The 18,461-nt window shown below is 51.0% G+C and overlaps 1 protein-coding gene across 1 annotated transcript in view; it reads right to left on the bottom strand.

Annotated features, from left to right (window-relative positions):
• The window catches only part of MAPK4 (mitogen-activated protein kinase 4), a 151,683-nt gene that overhangs the window by 53,719 nt on the left and 79,503 nt on the right, over positions 1-18,461 (bottom strand). The window lies entirely within an intron of this gene.

Below are 18,461 nucleotides of genomic sequence, written 5' to 3' on the forward strand. Positions count from 1 at the left end.
ATAAGATCATCAAATGGTGCACCTTTTGTGTAAATGCCTGCTCCCCAAAGGTTAACACACACCAATTGTGGGTGGGAATGATCCACTCTGACTTTGGAGAAATTAATTTGCTATGCTCTCCAAACACATACATCAGCACTTGCTGGGAGTGTTGATCATAAAAAGTAACTAACTGGAGACAAAAAATAAAGGATCGATATATTTTTTTTTTTTTTTTTGTACTTGGACCCCTTTTCTTCCTTCTTTTGCAAATGTCTTTGAATATGTTGAGGGAATTTGCCACGTGCTGATGTTTAATTACATGTGTATCTCTTGCTTTCCACAGAGGTGGCAAAAGCACACATACCAAGTAACAAGGAAATTTTATTGCCACCCTAAAAAAGGGATTCTCTGCCCAGCAAGGCAGGGCACAGACTTCTTAGCATGACACCAGGACTGGCATGGTGAACTGTATTCTCTTTGATGGTGGGGACCTAGCTCTTCAAAGCAATCGCTCAAATCCTATCATGACTGCCCCCTGGTGGCTGCTGACTCAAATTGCAGGCATAGAGCCTACATGGGGAGAAAAAAACTGCAAGACAATGTAAATTCAGACCTCTGGAGTAAAGGCAATGTTATGGCTTCTGAGGGACTGGCAGCTTTTATAAGTTTATTAAGTCCATGGACAGTCAGAGAACAGACACTGTACCCTGCACAAAGGAGTGAATCTAGTTCTTACCATACTATAGGGCCCCCTGTAGAGATGCTTTCATATCTGAACTTTGCACAACTCTGCAAATGCTAAATGAAACAAAACAACAGTAAACTCAAGGGGGACAATAAGGGGACACAGATGACCTGAAATAGTAAACCATCAGATCCCCTCTAAAGACTTCTAATGAAAGATATTTGCCAAGGGCCTGGAACACAGTGATTGCTCAAGAGAGGTCAGCTATTGATGACTTTGTTAAAAATTTCCTTGCATTTGAATAAGAGGCACCTAGTATTCTAATGTTTTGACAAAATCTTCAGCAATCCTACTCTGGATGTTTTTATTGGTCCCAGCAGCAAAATAACCACAGTCTTACAGAATTTCAGAATGGGAAGTGATCATAGCAAACAAGTCCAGTGGTCCTTAACTGGGGATGGTACTGCCCTCCTTGGTTCATCTGACCAGGAGTCATTACTGGCCTTTAATGCTCAGGGCCAGAATCCTAACCACCTTGCCAAGCAGCTCCATCGGTGAATAACTGACACCCACCCCCAGGTGCCAGCACCTCCAGTGAGAGATAATGACTCTGGCCCAAGTCCTCACTTTGCAGATGAGGGCACCGAGGCTCAGAGAACAGCAGCTCAATGTTTCTGGCGTAGACAGGGGCAAAACACATTTGATGAACTGAGAAGTGAATACCATTCACTCTGAGCATCCTTCGCCAATTAGAGACAGTGCTGGGACCAGCCTCTGAGCCACCCTCTGTGGCCCATGCTAGCTAAGTCCGCCGGGATACCTAATTCAGGGGAACAAAAGAACCACCCTAGCGCTCCAGTCCATCCTCCTCTGGCTCTTGCTGCCCATCACGTAACAAACTAAACCAGAGCTTCTTTCACTGTCTACCCACATGCCTGTCCAGTTCCCAAGGGCACAGCAAGCAGGCAATTATATATTTTGCTTTATGAGAAGAGACGCTTAAGCCTTCTTCCCTTTCCAGCTCCCACTGGGTTGTAAACAGACAGGACCGAGCACCTAAGCAAGGAGGAGATGACATCACCACCAAGCGAGAGCAGGATTTGTTCCAGATCAGCTGCAATGCAGATAATCTGTGAACAATTAAGAGGTGCTTTATTTATTTTTAGAACTCTTTCCTCTTCCCCTCACGTGAGGGAGGGGCTGTCTCCCCTGGACATACGCACGTGTGCATGCGTGCGTAGCTGCGTGGGTGCGGGTGAGTGGTCTCCCTGACACGCGGCTGGCTCCAGTGGGCAGGTACCGTGTCACCTTGGGAAGACTTGCTTCCAGCCACTCTGCCTTCGTCATGGGCCTCTAAGTACGCTCCTTCAATTCCTTCCACCTTCCCAGTTCCTGAAATGTTCTCCTGCTTCCTCCCCACTCACTGAAGTCTTGCCCACCACTCAACCCAGATGGCATCTCACTTCCACTCCAGAGTTCCCATTCCGGAAGTGTCCCGGGTGACATTCTCCTTGCCTAAACTCCTGCAGTGTTCTTGTGTATGCCCTCTTTGACACTGACCACATACTAAGCTGGGCTGTTATTTAACGTCTTATATGTGTCCATCTCCCAACTAGACTTCAAGCTTCTCCAGTCCAGGGCACAAGGCAGTACTCAGAAACTATCTGACTTGGGGGCACCTGGGTGGCCCAGTCAGTTGAGCGTCCAACTCGGCCCACGTCATGATCTCGTGGTTCATGGGATCAAGCCGTCCGTCGGGCTCTGCGCTGACAGTGTGGAGCCTGCTCGAGATTCTCTCTCTTCCTCTCTCTCTGCCCCTCCCCTGCTCACTCTCTCTTTCAAAATAAAAAAATACACTTAAAAGCAAGTTTAAAAAACAAAAAGGAAACTAAATGGCTTGGACGTACATTCGTCCAATGCTGAGGAACACTCATTATGTCTACACAGTTGTCCTGCCCACATTTCCTAGATGATCAGCCTCCCCTCCCTAACTCTGCTGGTGCAATACAACTTGTTCAAGAGGGCTTTTCTCACACGCCCCAACCACTCAGACACATCAGATTTCTTAACTTCAACCTTCTCGGTGTCACCTGCTGCTCAGAGGCTGCCTCTGAGAATTCCAGGCAGCTGTTTCTCTGTTCCCGTGTGAGTTGACTGTTACTCATCCCTTCTCAGCCCTCTTCACTTTCTAAGTTTCTTTCTATAATTCCTCTAAAATTTCCACTGTAAACCTTTTGCTTTTCTCCACAGGTGGACTGATTGCAAAACACCTATTACCTAAGATGTCTTGGCTTTAGCGGTTCATTGTTTGCATGACACGCCAGGGGGCATGAGCGCATCGGCCCTGGAGAGGGGCATCTGGATGTGCCCACCGTTGCAGAGACAACAGTATGGCAACTCCTCAGGGCAAAGCACAGCCATTCTCCATTTGAACTTGGTGGCTCAGAGCTACTCTGAATCAGGTGCGATTTCAAACCAGGCAGTTGGCATTCACCTTGAAGGAAGGAAAGGTCATGGGTTCAGTTGTGCTCAAATGACAGTGAGCAAGAAGAATGCATGCAACTCCTGCAAGGGTAGCCTGGCTCCCATGATTCACGGTGAATGTTATAATAAAACGCAGGAGTAGAAACACCTACCCCTAGGCTCCTAGCAATGGACCTTCATTTCTCCACTGATTTCCCACGGACTCTCTTGCAATACTTTAGTTGGGGCCAATTAATGATCCTCTCACGCATCCAGCCTTTTAACACGTGGAGACAAACCAGAAATGAGATGGTGTGTGCCAACTGTCCCTTGCTGGGTTTCCTGGGGAGCTCGTTTACAAAGCAGCTTTGGAAATTCTAAATTTAGACTCAACTCTGCCTGCTCAGATCCTCCCAAACCGCATGCTGCTGTTGACTTTCAGCAGGAACTGTGGCCCCCAAGGAGGTGCTGATATTTCACGGACAGTGCGTTCTTCTCTCTCTTGAGCACCCAAAAACCTGCAGGAAAGCCTTCTCAGGCAGGGCTGATGTTTACAGTTGAACAGGCTGCACACTGCACAATTCTAGGCGGCATCATTCACATTATAGTCAAGTCTGTCTGACTCTAAGGTTCGTGACCTTAATCACTATAGTCCATGTGAATAAAATCCTCTAGACCAGAGATCAGCAAATTTTTTCTATAAAGGGCCAGGGAATAAATGTCTAAGGCTTTGCAGAACATACCGTCTCTGTTGCAACTACTCAACCCTGCCTTGTAGCACGAAAGCAGCCATAGATAATACCCAAACAAAGGGCATGGCTGCATTTCAAAAACATTTTATTTACAAAAACAGGTGGGAGACTCAATTTGGTTAGGGGGCCACAGTCTGTCAACCCCTGCTCTTGACTGTGTAGGAACATCCTCTAGGTTGTTCCTAAGGAGACACCAAAGTGTGCCATAGCCCGGACTTTTCCGGCTCCTCCTGCATGGTCTCCTCTATCCTTGGACTCAGTCCTCCTGTTGCCCCTCATGGTGGCACTACCCCAAGCCTGCCCTCCCAGGGAGTTATTCTGGGCTTCGGCCCCCACCCTGGGCATAGTTAAGGTCATTTGCAGGTTTCATGACCTCAGGGCTCACAAGCTACCTTCTATTTCTGACTCTGGTACTTTTCAGGCTACCGTTGACGTGCCTCACCCCTACACACCCACTTGCACCTTCAGAGGCTTTCTGGAGAGGTGGCGAAGGTGACCTGATGGAGACAGGGTAGCTACACTGACTGAGGGTCACCATGGGGTCACCATGGGCCAGGAGCCGTGCCTGAGGATTTCAGTTGGGTCTCACCACAACCCTGTGAGGTTTGTGTCACGCTCCCATGAAGCCCCCGAAGGAAGTAACTTGCCCAAAATTACACCGCTAACAGGCGATGACTCAAAGGCCACGCTTCTCAGCACCGCAGCCCCTGATCTGAGCCCAAGGGAGTGATTCTCACCAAGAACCACCTAGGCCCAGGGTGACTGTCCGGGCCTAGAGAAGGGCAAATTTGGGGATATGCACACTTTCCGGTACTTTTCAAATTAAATCAAGAGGCAGCCACCTTTTCAGCCTGTGTTCAGCCCCAACGTGGAGGCCACGGCTCATAGCCTGCTTTATGGAAACAGAAAGTGAGAAATAGAACATTAAGACGAGTTTAAGAGTTGAGAAAAAACAAAAACAGAAACAAAAACACGACAAGTTTAAACAACCATAACCCTGCCTTCCAACTGGTCCTTGACCTCTTGGCTAATGTAAGCCTCAGACAAGCCAGAGCCTGGTCTGCAGAGACTGGCCATCCTCGACGTGAACCGAACTGAGCGTCCTCCCAGCTTCCTGATTCACCAGGTCCTGGGGCTGACACTGGCCGCCTACCCAGGAACCATTCCCACTTCCTCCGAATGGACAGAAAGCAGGTCTGGGTCAGTCATTAAGCAGCTGAGCCCAACCGAGGGATGACGCAGGATCGTTCTAAACCAGGGTTTCTCGGCTTCAGCATGATTGACACCGCGAGCCAGGTCCTTCTTAGCAGTGGGGTGACCCACGCACTACGGGATGTTCGGCAGCACCCCGCCTTCTACCCACTAGATGTCAGAGCACCCCCGAGTCGTGACAACCAAAATGTCTTTAAACATTCAAACTGTCACCGGAGGGGCAGGCACACAACCACTCCCAGCTGAGAACCACGAGCTAAAGCCACCGTTTCCAGCAGTAACAGTACTGGCGTTTGAGCAGAAGACTTATTTGTTTTGTGGAGCTGTATGATCCACTGGTGTCAAAAGTTCAGCGACCTTGGTCTCCACCCACTAAATCCCGACAGCATTTCTGGCTCCTGTGATAGCCTCGCACATTTCCAACACCCCACAGGGCAATGGAGTATCCTATACCCATCGCTGTTGAGTCAAAATCATGGTAACCCAGGTCCCTTTGGCAGCAGTTGGCTCAGGGGCGGTCATATGATCCAGTTCCGCATAGTAAGTATTAAAGGAAAGTCTGCCAAGGGGGGTAGGTGCTGAGGACAAGTTTTCCTTCCCGAGAAGAAGAAACACCACTCCCATCTCTGGATGCAGTTGTGGGAGAGAGTGATGTTGGTGCTATAGCAGCCATTTTGAGACCACGTGGAAACAAGCCTGGGGACAAAGGCCAGCATAGGAGAGCAGGCACACGAGCCGGGAGCATTGCTGACGTGGCCAAGTAGCTGAGCCAAACCTGGAAATGCTTCCAGCTTTTCTGCCAAGTGAGGTTGTTAAGTTCTACTGTTGTTTAAGATATTTTTATTGCCTTTTTTTTTTTTTAACTCGAAGTTGAAATTATCGGATAGTAACTTGCCAGGCACACGGTTGGTCGGGTGGGAGACAGATGCAGAACCCAGCTCCTGACCTCAAGGAGCGTATAGTCCCACTGAGAAAGAGGAACCACCGCAATAACAATTACAGAAACAATGAAGAACACTCAGGGACTAACTTCGTGATTCCCACAGCAAGTGCAGGATCGGGATGAGGCCGACTGAGGACTGATCAGCCAGTGAAGCCTCTTGGAGGATGTGGAAGGCAGCTTCTAAGATGGCTACCAATGATCTCCACTTGAATGGCTTCAAGCCCTGTGTAATCCTCTCCTCTTAGGAGCATGCTGGACTTAGGAGCATCTGGACTTGCTTTTAAGAAACAGTATGGCAGAAGTAATGAGAGGTCAATTCTGAGATAGAGTTATAAAAGGACTGTGGCTTCCATCTGGAGTGATCACTCTCAGGGAAGCCAGTGGCCATTGTCCTAAGGCAGCCATTGGTGGGGGGGACATCCACAAGAGTTCTTGCAAGGGGACCTTCTGAGGCCCGCTGGCCACCATGGGAGCAAGCTTGGAAGCAGACCTTCCCTGAGGTGAGCCATGAGAAGACTAGAGCCCTGACCACAGCCTGATGACACCTCGTGAGAGATCTTATGTCGCAAGCACCCGGCTAAGCTGGGCCCAATTTCCTGACCACAGAAACTGTGTGAGGATAAATGTTTAAGCAGCTAAATTTTACGGTGTTTGTTATATAGCAAAAGATCACTGATCTAGAGGAGAAACTTGGAGATCTGCAGTTCCTGACATTTCCAAGTTGGAGAAGAGGCAAAGTGGGCTGGAGACTTTGAGAATTCTTGGGCCAGGGGTCCTGGGTCTTAGCTGGCTTGGATCTCATCATATTCCAGAGCCAGACAGAGCCTCGGGGGGCAGGGGCAGAATCTTCACATCTCTTTTTTCATTGATATAGCCCCAGGGTCTCGTCTTGTGTCTGGCATACGGTAGGGACTCAAGAAATAAATGCCAGTTGACATAGGAATGACTACATGTTTGCAGTAAGTGTTGGTGACATTTTGAATCCCTCCAGGGTGAATGGGGGGGAAAGGTGGGGGTTCAAGCACAGATGCCACACAGGCCCTGGAAGAGCATAGTGACCAGAAGGTGTTTGTTTCCTCACCTAGGAAGGGAGGGCTGGTCCTGAGGCAGTTAGCACCATGTTATTGCTAACTTTGATCTTAGGGACTGAGACGGTCTTGCCCTGGGCGGCAGCTGTGATGCTCCCAGGAATCAGGAGCAAGAACTCTTTTGCACTTGCGGGTTTTGACATGAAGTACCACTCCCTCCACCCAGGAGGTGAGCCAGCTGGAGGAGTTCGTGGCAAGTGACCCGGGAGGCCTTTCCTCTTTGTGGAAACCCAGGTGCGTGGGCAGGCAGGTGCTGCAAATGTTGTGGCCCGTGATGCCAACTCGGCCTGCATTTCCTGTGCTGAGCCTCTCCCATGCCTGGCACCACCACCCACCGAGGTCCCGGGGTGCCCCTTCACACACAGCCCAGCCAAGCCAAAAGCATTCCTGTAAATATGTCTCGAGCAGGAGAGCCAGGCCCCAGTGGGCACCCTCCCCCGGGATATGCAAGTGTCTTAATGTTCCTGCAAGGCGGTGATGCCACCACCCCGGCTCCTCTCCCTTATACGGTTTCCTGGAGATCATGCCGGTAAGAAACAGGACAGGAACCTCTTTTGTCTTCATCCCTCTGAGAGGGAGCAAGAGGACAGCTCACCGAAGGCTAGGAGAAAGACATTAGCAGAGGGATCATCAGACCTTGGGGTTGTTACTTCCTCCCCAAACGCAAAGGCCAGGAGCCTTCAGTTCAGTCTTCACTCTGCCTTTTCTCTTGCAAATTACATAACCAGCCAGGGAGAACAAAGACTTTCCGGGCTTCCCGACGATACTGACAGAGCACGGAGAGAAGTTCTGGCAGCCTCGCCCGGAGTGCCAAGCCCACGTCGAGGCAAAGCTGGGGAGGGGAGCAGTGTGGGTCCCTGCGTGTGACCTGTGGGTGCTGGTCGCCACTGGCTGCACAGGCTGGACCTGTCCAGGCCTGAGGCTGTGAGTCTGACTCCAGGATAGATCACGAGTGTGTGTGGCCCACTGTTTAATCCTGATTTTAGACGACTCCTACACTTGAACTTTGTAGATTCAAGGGGAAATTTCTTATCTGTTCTTTTTTTTTTTTTTTAAGGAAAGAAACCTGGGATAGCTGAAGACGTCTTTCAAAATTGAAATCAGGACACTTCTAACATCCGTGGCGAAATACGGTGAGGCCCCATTTGGGGCTTGCTTTGTTTGGACTGTTCTGAAGGGCAGAGATCCCAGCCAGGGGCTAAGCTTCTCAAAAGTAGAGTCTGCATCTTTAATTTCTTCTGCATTTGACTTAGCACCCACTGCACGGGGCCCGCAGGCCACTGTGCCTTCCCTGAATCTGGAGATCGCTCTCTGTGAGGCAAGATTTAATAAGCTGTCGTGGGAAAGCACAAAGTTGCTGGAGCTCATTGTTCGGACCCCACGTGTCCTACCATCCATGGGACTACTTACTCCCTACCTGCAGGGTCAGCCTATGGCAGGGATGTTGAAAGATCCCTGGTCTGTAGATAAAGGACACAGCATTAAGTTATGTTGCTTTTAGACCAGAAATGGAAAATATGGAAATATATCTCATATATTACTATCAACACATTTTGCACCTATGGCAGATGTTGGTAATCAGTGACCACCTCCTCTGTCCTGATGAGCCAGGAAAACCAGCATCCCCGAGAGCCTCTGCTAATGGCCTGGAGCTGACCTTCAGAGCAGAGCCTATATGCATCCACAGCATGGCTCTCTCTGACCTCACACTGCCATTGCTTGACTTTGGTCCCTGTCCTCTTCCCCTGGCTAATTCTTACTCATCTTTTGGGTCTAAGCTTAAATGCCCCTTCAGCCAGGAAACCTTCCCTGATGCTCTTTTCCCTCCCCAGACTAGCTTACCTGTCAGGCTGTGTCCCCTTGTGCCCTCTTCATGTCACTTTTCTCCCTTTTTGTTTCTGCTTTAATTGCTTGTCTTCTGTGTTTGACTGGAAGCTTGGTGAGGGCAGGGTCTCCATCCTCTACATCACTACCGTCCCAGTGCCTAACTCCTAACCTACTCAATAACTTCTCCAGAGAAGTCTCATACTCTAGACCAGCGTTTATAAATTCAGATTTGTAATACTCACTTCCTTCCTCCCCATGAGAGACGCTAAACAGACATGAGAATTTCACAAGTCTTGTCCAATTCGAATCCTGCATTCAGTCCCTTTACATTTTGACTTCGCTTCCCAAGAGGGAAGGGTTTTTGACTTCGCTTCCCAAGCCCCACTTCTGACCCAGTCACGTGGCCCAATAGCCAACGAACGTGTGCACTCAGCTACCTCCCACTATTCCCAGGGAGGCTAATCATTTACAGGGCTTGTGCTCAGAGGTACAAAGAAATCATTTGCAGAGCAGAAAAGAGTTCCCTCTCCTAGCGATTGCTTCTCCCTGTTCATAAGGGACAGAAGTGGTGTTTTGACAACTCAGGTGACAACAGTAATCCCTGGACCACATGGGGCTGTCACAGCTGAGAAGGAACGTCATGGGCTGGGGGCCAGGAAACTTGAGTTCTAGTCCCACGGCTGCCTGGGAGCAAACCAGGAGGAGTTTCAAATCTGTGAGGTGGGAATAACCACACTGCCCCACTTCCTCATGGGGATAAGAACAAACGAGGCTGGTGATACAAACACACTTTCGGAAGCAGAAAGCACAAATTAGACGTAAGTCACGACCATAAGCCACGTACACTAAAATAAGCAACTTCCATAGTGACCTTAGCTGGGTTCGGAGGGGGAGGGGTCAGAGACGTTGCCTTTTCTCATCCCTTGGGCTTGTACCTCCATTCTTCCAACAGTGAGTGCCCTCCATGCGGGAAGAGATATTAACCCACTAGCTTTCGCATGTGCATTTTAAGTCTTTTTAAAGTTTTTATTGATATTGAGAGAGAGAGACAGAGGGAGAGAGAGAACGAGAGAGGGAAACAGAGAGAGAGGGGGAGAGAGAGAATCCCAAGCAGGCTCCATGCTGTCAGTGCAGAGCCCAACACGGGGCTCGCTCTCATAAACCATGAGATCATGACCCGAACCGAGATCAAGAGCCGGACACTTAACCAACTGAGCCACGCAGGTGCCCCACATATGTTTTAAGTCTTGTTTGTTGAGGTTGTTGCTATTGTCGTTTTGCGAGGGGCAGGCAGGGGGAACTTTAGAACTAAATTATCCCTAGTCTAGCAATGAATCCACGATGAATCGCATAAATGGACTGAATACATGCGTCCCCCAAGCCCCCCTGCCAATCCGTATGTTGAAATCCTCATTCCCAATGTAATGGTATTAGGAGGGGGGACCTTGAGGACATGATTGTATCATGAGCATGGCGCCCTCATGAATTGTATTAGTGCCCTTATAAAAAGAGACCTCAGAGAGCTCTCTTGTCCCTTCTGCCATGTGAGGACACGATGAGAAGTCGGTGGTCTGCAACTCTGAAGAGAGTCCTTATCAGACACCATGCTGGCACCCTGATCTTGGACTACTAGCCTCTAGAACCATGAGAAATCAATTTCTGTTCTTTATGAGCCACCCAGTCTATGGTACAGCCGCCTGAACTAAGACACTCACCAAGTGGCTCACCAAGTCCATTATGGCAACGCCGTTCACTCTGTTCTAACTTACTGAACTCTGTTGCCATGTGCCCACTGCCCTCTCTTCTGCTCTCCTTGTGAATACCTCCTTCACTGAAAGGTGATCAGACCCTCAGAGTCAGAACCACATGCCACAGAGATCCCATTGTAGGAAGAGGACCTACCGGAGAGCAAACATGTGCTATTGGGTGCTTGCTCTAGGAGGGACGCCAGGGAGTGTCACTAGTCACTGAGGAACAGTGAGTCCCCCGCAAGCCTGTAAAGGATTCCACACACACAAAAGCCTCTCATGTCTTGATGGTCGGGGCCCCATGGGAGGCCATCAAACCCCATTGGACATGGAAAGGGGAGATAATGTAGTGATCAGCCTTCAAATTATGAGCTCCCTGGAGAAGAAGGCAGATGGCTCCACTGTCTGGAAGAGCAGGAAGGGTGGAAAAGAAAGCAATAGAGGCAACAGACGAGGAGGAAGCACAGAGGTGGGCAGGGGACCAAGGAACCGCCCCCCCCCCCCCCCGACCTGGCATTCTTAAATAAAAAAGGCAAAGAACAGGAGCCCTGATGGTCACACTGGGTTTCCCACCAACTGATGGCGACAGCTGTTAGCTAGTCTGGACTTCATGTGAGAAAGGTGACCATCCTTGACGTAGAGTGTAGATCAGTGCCAGGTTGGTCCATACAAATTGCAGTGGGAACCAATGCTCCCACCCCTGCCGGATGAGGAAACTGAGGCCAAGAAAAGGGAAATGACTCTTCCAAGGTCAATCCGAGAGGCAGGAACCAGGCATTGTAGAGTGCCCAGGCTGCAGGTTTGGGGAGCAGGTCCTTCCAGGCATTTCTTGGGCCTCAGGATGACCTTGTGGAGGATTTCTGGACCTCCCTCCCTCAAATGAGGAAGGGGATCCTGACCCAGCTGGCAAAGAGCTATGCGTGGCGAGGAATGGCGAGCTGTGAAGTAGCAGCTTTTCCTCCTCAACTTGAGTAATTATTGTGTATCAGGGGGAAGTGTCACATATGGACCACGTGGCAGCAGCTGTCAGCTCTCCAAACTGGAGTCCCCTCCCTTCGCTGAGAGCGGAGCAGGGAGCCAGGCTGCCCCAGAGGGTGGAAGAAGGAGAGGATGCTGAGTTGATCCCTGTCCCCACCGAGGAGGCGCAGGGCTGGCTGGGGCCTAGCATAGTGCCTGGCCCGTGTGGCAGTGAGCCAGTGTTTGATGTAGAAGGAAAGTTCCAATTCACTTTAGTCTGAGGACGCCTGGGCCCCCATAAGGCCAGGAGCCAAAGATGCCTCTGCCCATGCAGGTATAACCAACCAAGACAGCGAGTAATCACGGGCATGTGGACACTCATACGCTCACACACGCCAGTGGGAAACCGAGCACTCAGAACCCTGATGTTTCAAGGCACAGTGTGGGCCTTCGTTGGGGGAGCAGGGTTGAGGAGGAGGAACTGGGGAGAGAGACAGAGAAGGAGGTCAGGGAGGAGGAATGAAGAGAGAGCAAGGGGAGGAAAGGGAAGAGAGAGGGAGCCCATCTCCACTCCCAGACACGGCTGCCTGCCTGCCTTCTTCGTGGCTGCGGCTAGCGCGTGGCACACAGACACCCTCACTGCCTGGGAGCCTTGGACACATCGATAAAGTCCTCAGTGCAGAATAGGCCGCAACCTTGACAACAGCAGCAGCATGACCAACACCACACAGCGCATTGGCTGGACAAACGTAATCCTGGTCGGCAGCCAAGAGTTCCACAGTGCTCCCAGGTACAGGCCGTCCTGGGGCGGGAACTGGATTTTACCTGCACGGTGTAGTCAGCTGGAAACCCGGATCAGGGCTGGCATCGCAGCCGACGCAGCACGAGTGCATGGTCAGCAATGGGCTGGACGGTGACGCAGCAAAGCATTCCTTTGCTTCTCCCTTCCCCTGCCACACGCCAGACAAATGAGGTTTAGGATTCACTGGGTTTTAAAAAGAAATAGCACAAAACAGGCTCTGTCTTCTTGCTGTCGTGTGCCGGGAACGAGAGGGCAGTCAATGGGTCTGGTCAGGGGGGCTGCCTGGAGAGGGTCTCAGCCCCCACCTGGCTTATAAGTAGACCCAGCCTCCAAGCCACCTTCTAGGAGGAAGGCCGCTCGATACATATTGCCTTCATCCCACTGTTGAGGGCCAAGGCAAACTGGGGCTCAATGGAGACGTAAGGCAGTTGACTGGATATTCATCGTGGGCAGAGCTGCTCTCTGGAACCTGAAGGAAAAGGTAAAGTCTAGCTCGTAAGGAGAGGCGGCGGGACCCAGGCAACGTAGGCCGGAGAAGCTGTCTCACTCAGTCCCTCTCACCTGGAGCAAACTCAGTGAGGCTACTGCTCACCGAGGGTGGTGGGAGGGACACAACCCCTACCTTCCTTCCAGTGAGAACCTTCTGGATGGGAAGAAGGTTGCTTTTAAAGCAAAGCTTTATTTTACCAATGACAAAATCATCTCCTTTTTTCAAGTAGCCATGTAAACTGGTTTTAGTCCTGGATCTGTTTCCACCGCCTTAATTGCAAATTAGAACCCCCAATGGAGGCAGACTAGGAATCTGCTCAAGAGGCCTGGCCTCAGCAAGCCTGCAGAGAAATACAATTCGGGATCTCATCAGGATTGAGTCAAGTGATCCTGCACGAGTCCTGGTCGTCCGGAACCAAAGTGGAGGGTCTCAGGCCAATGCCTAGCCCCCCGCCCCGACACCCTACCCTCTGCATAGTTCTATAAGGCAAGCATACTTCTTTGAAACAAAACTAAAAGCAGAAAAGGCTGACTTTGATAGTGATTTCTTTGACTAGTGGATCAATGTGTTCTGTCTCTCTCGGACACAACTGAGGAAAGGGACACAGTGCCAGCTTCAACGCCGAGCTCACCCAGGCTCGGAGGACCAAAGATCTGCTCTGATTTCTTCTGCTGAGCTATTGGAGACAGTGGTTGGGACTATGGCCTGGAAACCCCCCCCTGTGCCTGTGTTCAGGATGCTCTCTCAACCTGGATGTGCTCCTTCTCTTTCCACCCACTTCCAAGGCTTCGTGGGGAGGCCACCTCCCGGGAGAAGCGCAGTGAGGGCCGTGACTGGGTGAAGGTGATGATAAGGGAGGGAAGTAAGACCGTGCCTGAGAAATATTACTATCTGCCCCCCTTTCTTCATCTGCACAGCCTTAGTGTACGTTCTGGATGTCCCGATGTGTTAATAGCCTGCACCCTGCCGTCTCTAGCTGTGGCCCCCGCCCCCCCAGTGAGGGCAGGGCGCGAGGACCTTTCCCTAGGGTTTCCCTGCGGGCGGAGAACACCGTGGCCCCCCTCAAGGAGTACGCTCGGAGCCAACAAATGAGTGAAGATCCCGCAGCTCCCAGATGCTCTCCCGGCCACTTCCTGTACCCCTCCAATCCATCCTCCTTCTGCTTCCAATATTTCTAAAATACATCTGATCGTTTCCATCTCCTGATTAAAAAAAAATCTTTTTAACAGCTCTCCACTGCCCAGAGATTAAACCCAAGCACCGGGCACAGCTTCCCATCAGACCCGTATCTGCTTTCCCACTTCTGTCCAGCTGCTCTCCAGGAACTGCACCCCACAACTGCGGATTGGGGTGATCATCCCTGAGTCACCTCAGCCCAGGCAGGTGCGGCCCTGTCTGCTGATGACACGATCCTCATTGCGTTCCTAGAACAACCCTACCCAAGCCCAAATGTCACCTGCCACCTTTGAGGTGAACTTTTCCTTCTCTGAGCTCATAAAGCACAATGTATACGCCTCCATGAATCCTGTGCAGCTTCCTTCCTACTGGACGGGAGTCCCATGTGCAAAAGCACCGTGGCTGGGTCTGCCTTATGCACCGCCCCCCCACCCCGCACAACCTTCAGTGTCTGACCTGCAGCAGGTGCTAAGCAAACAGGTGATGGCTCAACGAAGAGACGGGAGCGGGAAGGGGGCTAGGGGCTCAAGAGTGGAAAATACAAGAGGTGCCTGGCAGAAGTGACCCCTACATGCACATGCCCCCGGAGTGTGACCTGCGGGCGCAAACATGGTCAGCTGCCCAGGACACGAGCAGCGCGTTCATATGGAATGACACAAACTCTGGAGACAGGCTACCATGAGGCAGCACCCTGGATCCATGGCAAAGGTGCAGAGGCAGGAGGTCAGGGCAGCTGAGCAGAGGTGTGCAGACAGAGAGGAGATTTAGTGGGAGTGTTGGAGAGCGTCCAGCACAACTGACAGAAAGTGGGACCAGAGAAGGGATTTTCCGGCAGAATCCTGGCGCGCGCACGTTCCCTCGGGGCACCACCGAAGGCAGGGTGTCGTTAACAAGGTGGGAACAGCCTAGCTTCAGCAAAAATAAACCCAGAGAGTGATGGCGTGTCATTCCCCCCGGGGTGTTCAGCCCCTTTTCTTCTTTTCCCAGCTTCCAGATCATCACTGACAAACTCAGGATGCGAAACGCGGATTGTTTATGAGACTGGGTGCAGGCTGCCTCCTCAGGCTCACTGGCCTACCGCCCTCCTTTAAGAATGGCCACACCAAAAGATCGCACCGCTGAGATGTCTCCTTAGGAACTATTTTGCCTGGTCTCTTCTGGAAGCCTCAGCTGCTGCACACAGCTCTTTCACGGTTTGGTTGCCCCGTGGATAGCAATAAAATCAAGATGAAAACTCATTTGCAAAGCAACTTTCCACTGTCCAAAGCATTTGCATGTAGTAGCATTTAATATTTAATACTTTCACGTAATATTTATTGAGCCTTGCTACGTACCAGGCAGAGAGGCCCCAGGGGCCCCATGCAACTCACAGTCCAGGGGCGGAGGGGCGGCTGTGACACAAATAATGGCACAAAGAGTGCCTGTGTATGATCATAACTGTGATAAATGTATGACGGGAAAGTACAGGATGCTATGAGCCAGGGTGCCGAGGAGACAATTACTTTGGGGAAAAGTTACTTTGGGGAAGTGATGTTTAAATTGAGACTTTCAGGGTGAGTAGAAGCTACCCAGGAGGCAAAGTGGAGAGATGGAGAGAACTTCGGGGGCTGTCAGAGCCTTGAAGAGCCTCGAGAAGCCTGATGTTGGAAGAGAAGAGATGGGCGGGAGGCTGGGTCTGCTGGCCCGCAGGAGGCATGGAGGGAGAGGAGGCTGGGGTGGAAGTTGAGGCTGGATTGGGAAGACCTGTTTCATTCCCTTCTCCAAGAGCTTGAGCGGGAAGTGCCGTCCTCACCTGTGCAACACGGAGGAAGGTGCTCCAGATCTGAAGCATCTCCTGGTCTGAAGCAGCTGGACGTCCCCAGAGAGAGGTCCCCTCTGACACCCCACGCACAGACCTGTGGTTCATGTTCTACCTCGGCTGTGCTCAGGTGGTCCAAGCTCGGCTGGGCTCGGGCCTCAGTGACGTGGCCCATGCCGCTCCATCCCACGCTCCCAGTGGGACCCTCACTCTGGCCAGCCAGCTCCAGGTGTGCTCCCAGGTGCGGAGCAAGTCAAGTCACTCTAACATCAGCCCACGGCCAAGGGTAAATCATCCTTGCAACCTCTCATCAAGTTGTTACGAAGAGCCTCACGGAATCTGTCGGAAACTCCCAGGAAGAGGCAGTCTCCCACCCAGGGAGGCTTTAGGGACGGCCTTAGGCTCGGTTGGGGGACTGAGACGTCTGGGAGGGGACTATAAGGGGCAGCAGAGTGGAGATGGATGATCTGGCTGATGAAGAGAGTTCTCTGGGCTCACATCTGACCCTTGCCACGTACGGATTATGTGAACTTGAGCCTCAGTTTTCTCATGTTTTATTTAAAAATTTGTTTAATGTTCATTTATTTTAAGAGAGAGAGTGACAGCTAGTGGAGGAGGGGCAGAGAGAAAGGGGGAGAGAGATTCCCAAGCAGGCTCTGCGCTGGAACCCATGAACCGTGAGATCATGACCTGAGCCGAAATCAAGAGTTTGACGTTTAACCGACTGAGCCACCCAGGTGCCCCAGTTTCGTCATCCGTTAACCAGAACATGAACACCTCCCATATTTATCCCGTGGGGTTTTTGAGAGAATTAAAACCACTAGCCATGATGGTAGTATGGCAGGTAAAACTATCACACGGTAGATTGCTGAAATAATATCACACAGATGTCACCGCTTCCCTAAATAATAGCAACACTAAGTACAACCACCCTAAATAATAACAACACTCCATGATAACAACAGATGACAATGTACTTTATGTCATCTAACTTCACAGTGATATTCCTAGCAACATATCGTGGGGGCACATCTTACAAGCCAGGGACAGAACACAGCCAGGCGGAGGAACCTGGCCAAGTGTGCCCAGTGGGATATGGCATAGCTGGGCTTCAAACCCCAGCAATGTGTCTCCACACTCCATGCTCTTACTGTTATGCCATGCTGTCTGAGTGAATGAAATGCCCTGGATGCTTGCTGTGGGCTGTCCCAGCAATCAGACTATGGGGCTGGGGTGCCAAGTGACACCACTCAACTGCCATTAGCTTGCCCTGTGCCCCTTGACAAGGGATTGCCTTTGTCCTCCTACTGTCTCCTTGTGGGACCCGAGACAGCAATCAGAAAACCCACAAGAGATAACTGGTTGCCGCTGCTCCTATCCAATGTCTCTATATAGTGTTTAATAATCACACAAGAGCAAGACCCTGTGTGGATTCTCCCGGCTCATCCCTCCTCCCACTCCAACACAGCAAAGCCTCTCTGCCTACCCAAAGCCTGTGGTGCTCCGCCACATTCTAGGGCCATTTTGGATGGGCATTCATCCTTGGTCTTTAATCCCATAGCTTTCAATGTTCAGCAAAAAGCTCTCTCACCTTCCAGCTTTTTGTTTTTTTGCCATATCCTACCTCCCATCATTCCTCCCTCCCACTCTTTCTTAGCCACCCCCTTTATTCCTTTCTCTCCCACCATCCCCAACTTCCCCCTGAAGTTCTCTAATCCACACCCATCCCTTATTCTCCTTTGCAACTCTGAATAATATTCCCTCAGAATGGCCACTTTGGAGTTTAGAAAAGAGGACAGGGGTGCCAGTGGGTGGCAAGATGGGGCAACAGCCCATCTTAGGCAAAGGGTGAAGGAACATCTATCTGGGCGGTTCCAAGGCCACTTTCTGTTCCTTTTCTTTCTCTGCAGTGTCCTCTCTACTTTTCAGACATGCATCCTCTTCCGTGTTAGTGCCTATACAAGGACTTGCCCCCGGCCAGGTTCCTTTTCCCAGGGAACCTGTGAGTTAAGTTTGTCTCTAAGCATGGAATACAAGCTCAAGCCCTGATTGGGAAAGGTTGGGCACCACGCCGGCTCTTTGAGGGGAAGAGTTCCTGGCACCTTAAAAATGACATCATGGAGGTCATTTCCTGGGCTGCTGAGAAAAAGGACAAGAGATCGTCAAGGGGCCCTTCTGAGGAGCGTGGTAGAAGATAATGTAACTAAAGCAGCACCTGTGCCCCAAAGCGCTGCAGTCTGTTCTCCCAGAGTCATTCGCTTGCATGACTGAACAAGTTTGGGGCCCTCTGGATACCAGTGATGTGACTTTGTTCCCAGCCATCTATCTAGTTGATCCCGGGCGCTGAGCGGTTCCAATCTGGTGATTACCTTCCCTTCTCCGACCCCATCAATCCCCCACCAGACCAGCTGACAGAAGCTCTCCCTCTTCTCCCTTCACCTCCCCAGGTGGGATTTACAGACGGAGGGTTATCAAGGGAACCAAATGTGGATGCAGTTTTACACTATCATGTTCTGCCCTTCCCCCCACCCAAATGGA

Source organism: Lynx canadensis, chromosome D3 (assembly GCF_007474595.2).
Source record: "Lynx canadensis isolate LIC74 chromosome D3, mLynCan4.pri.v2, whole genome shotgun sequence".
Taxonomy (NCBI): domain Eukaryota; kingdom Metazoa; phylum Chordata; class Mammalia; order Carnivora; family Felidae; genus Lynx; species Lynx canadensis.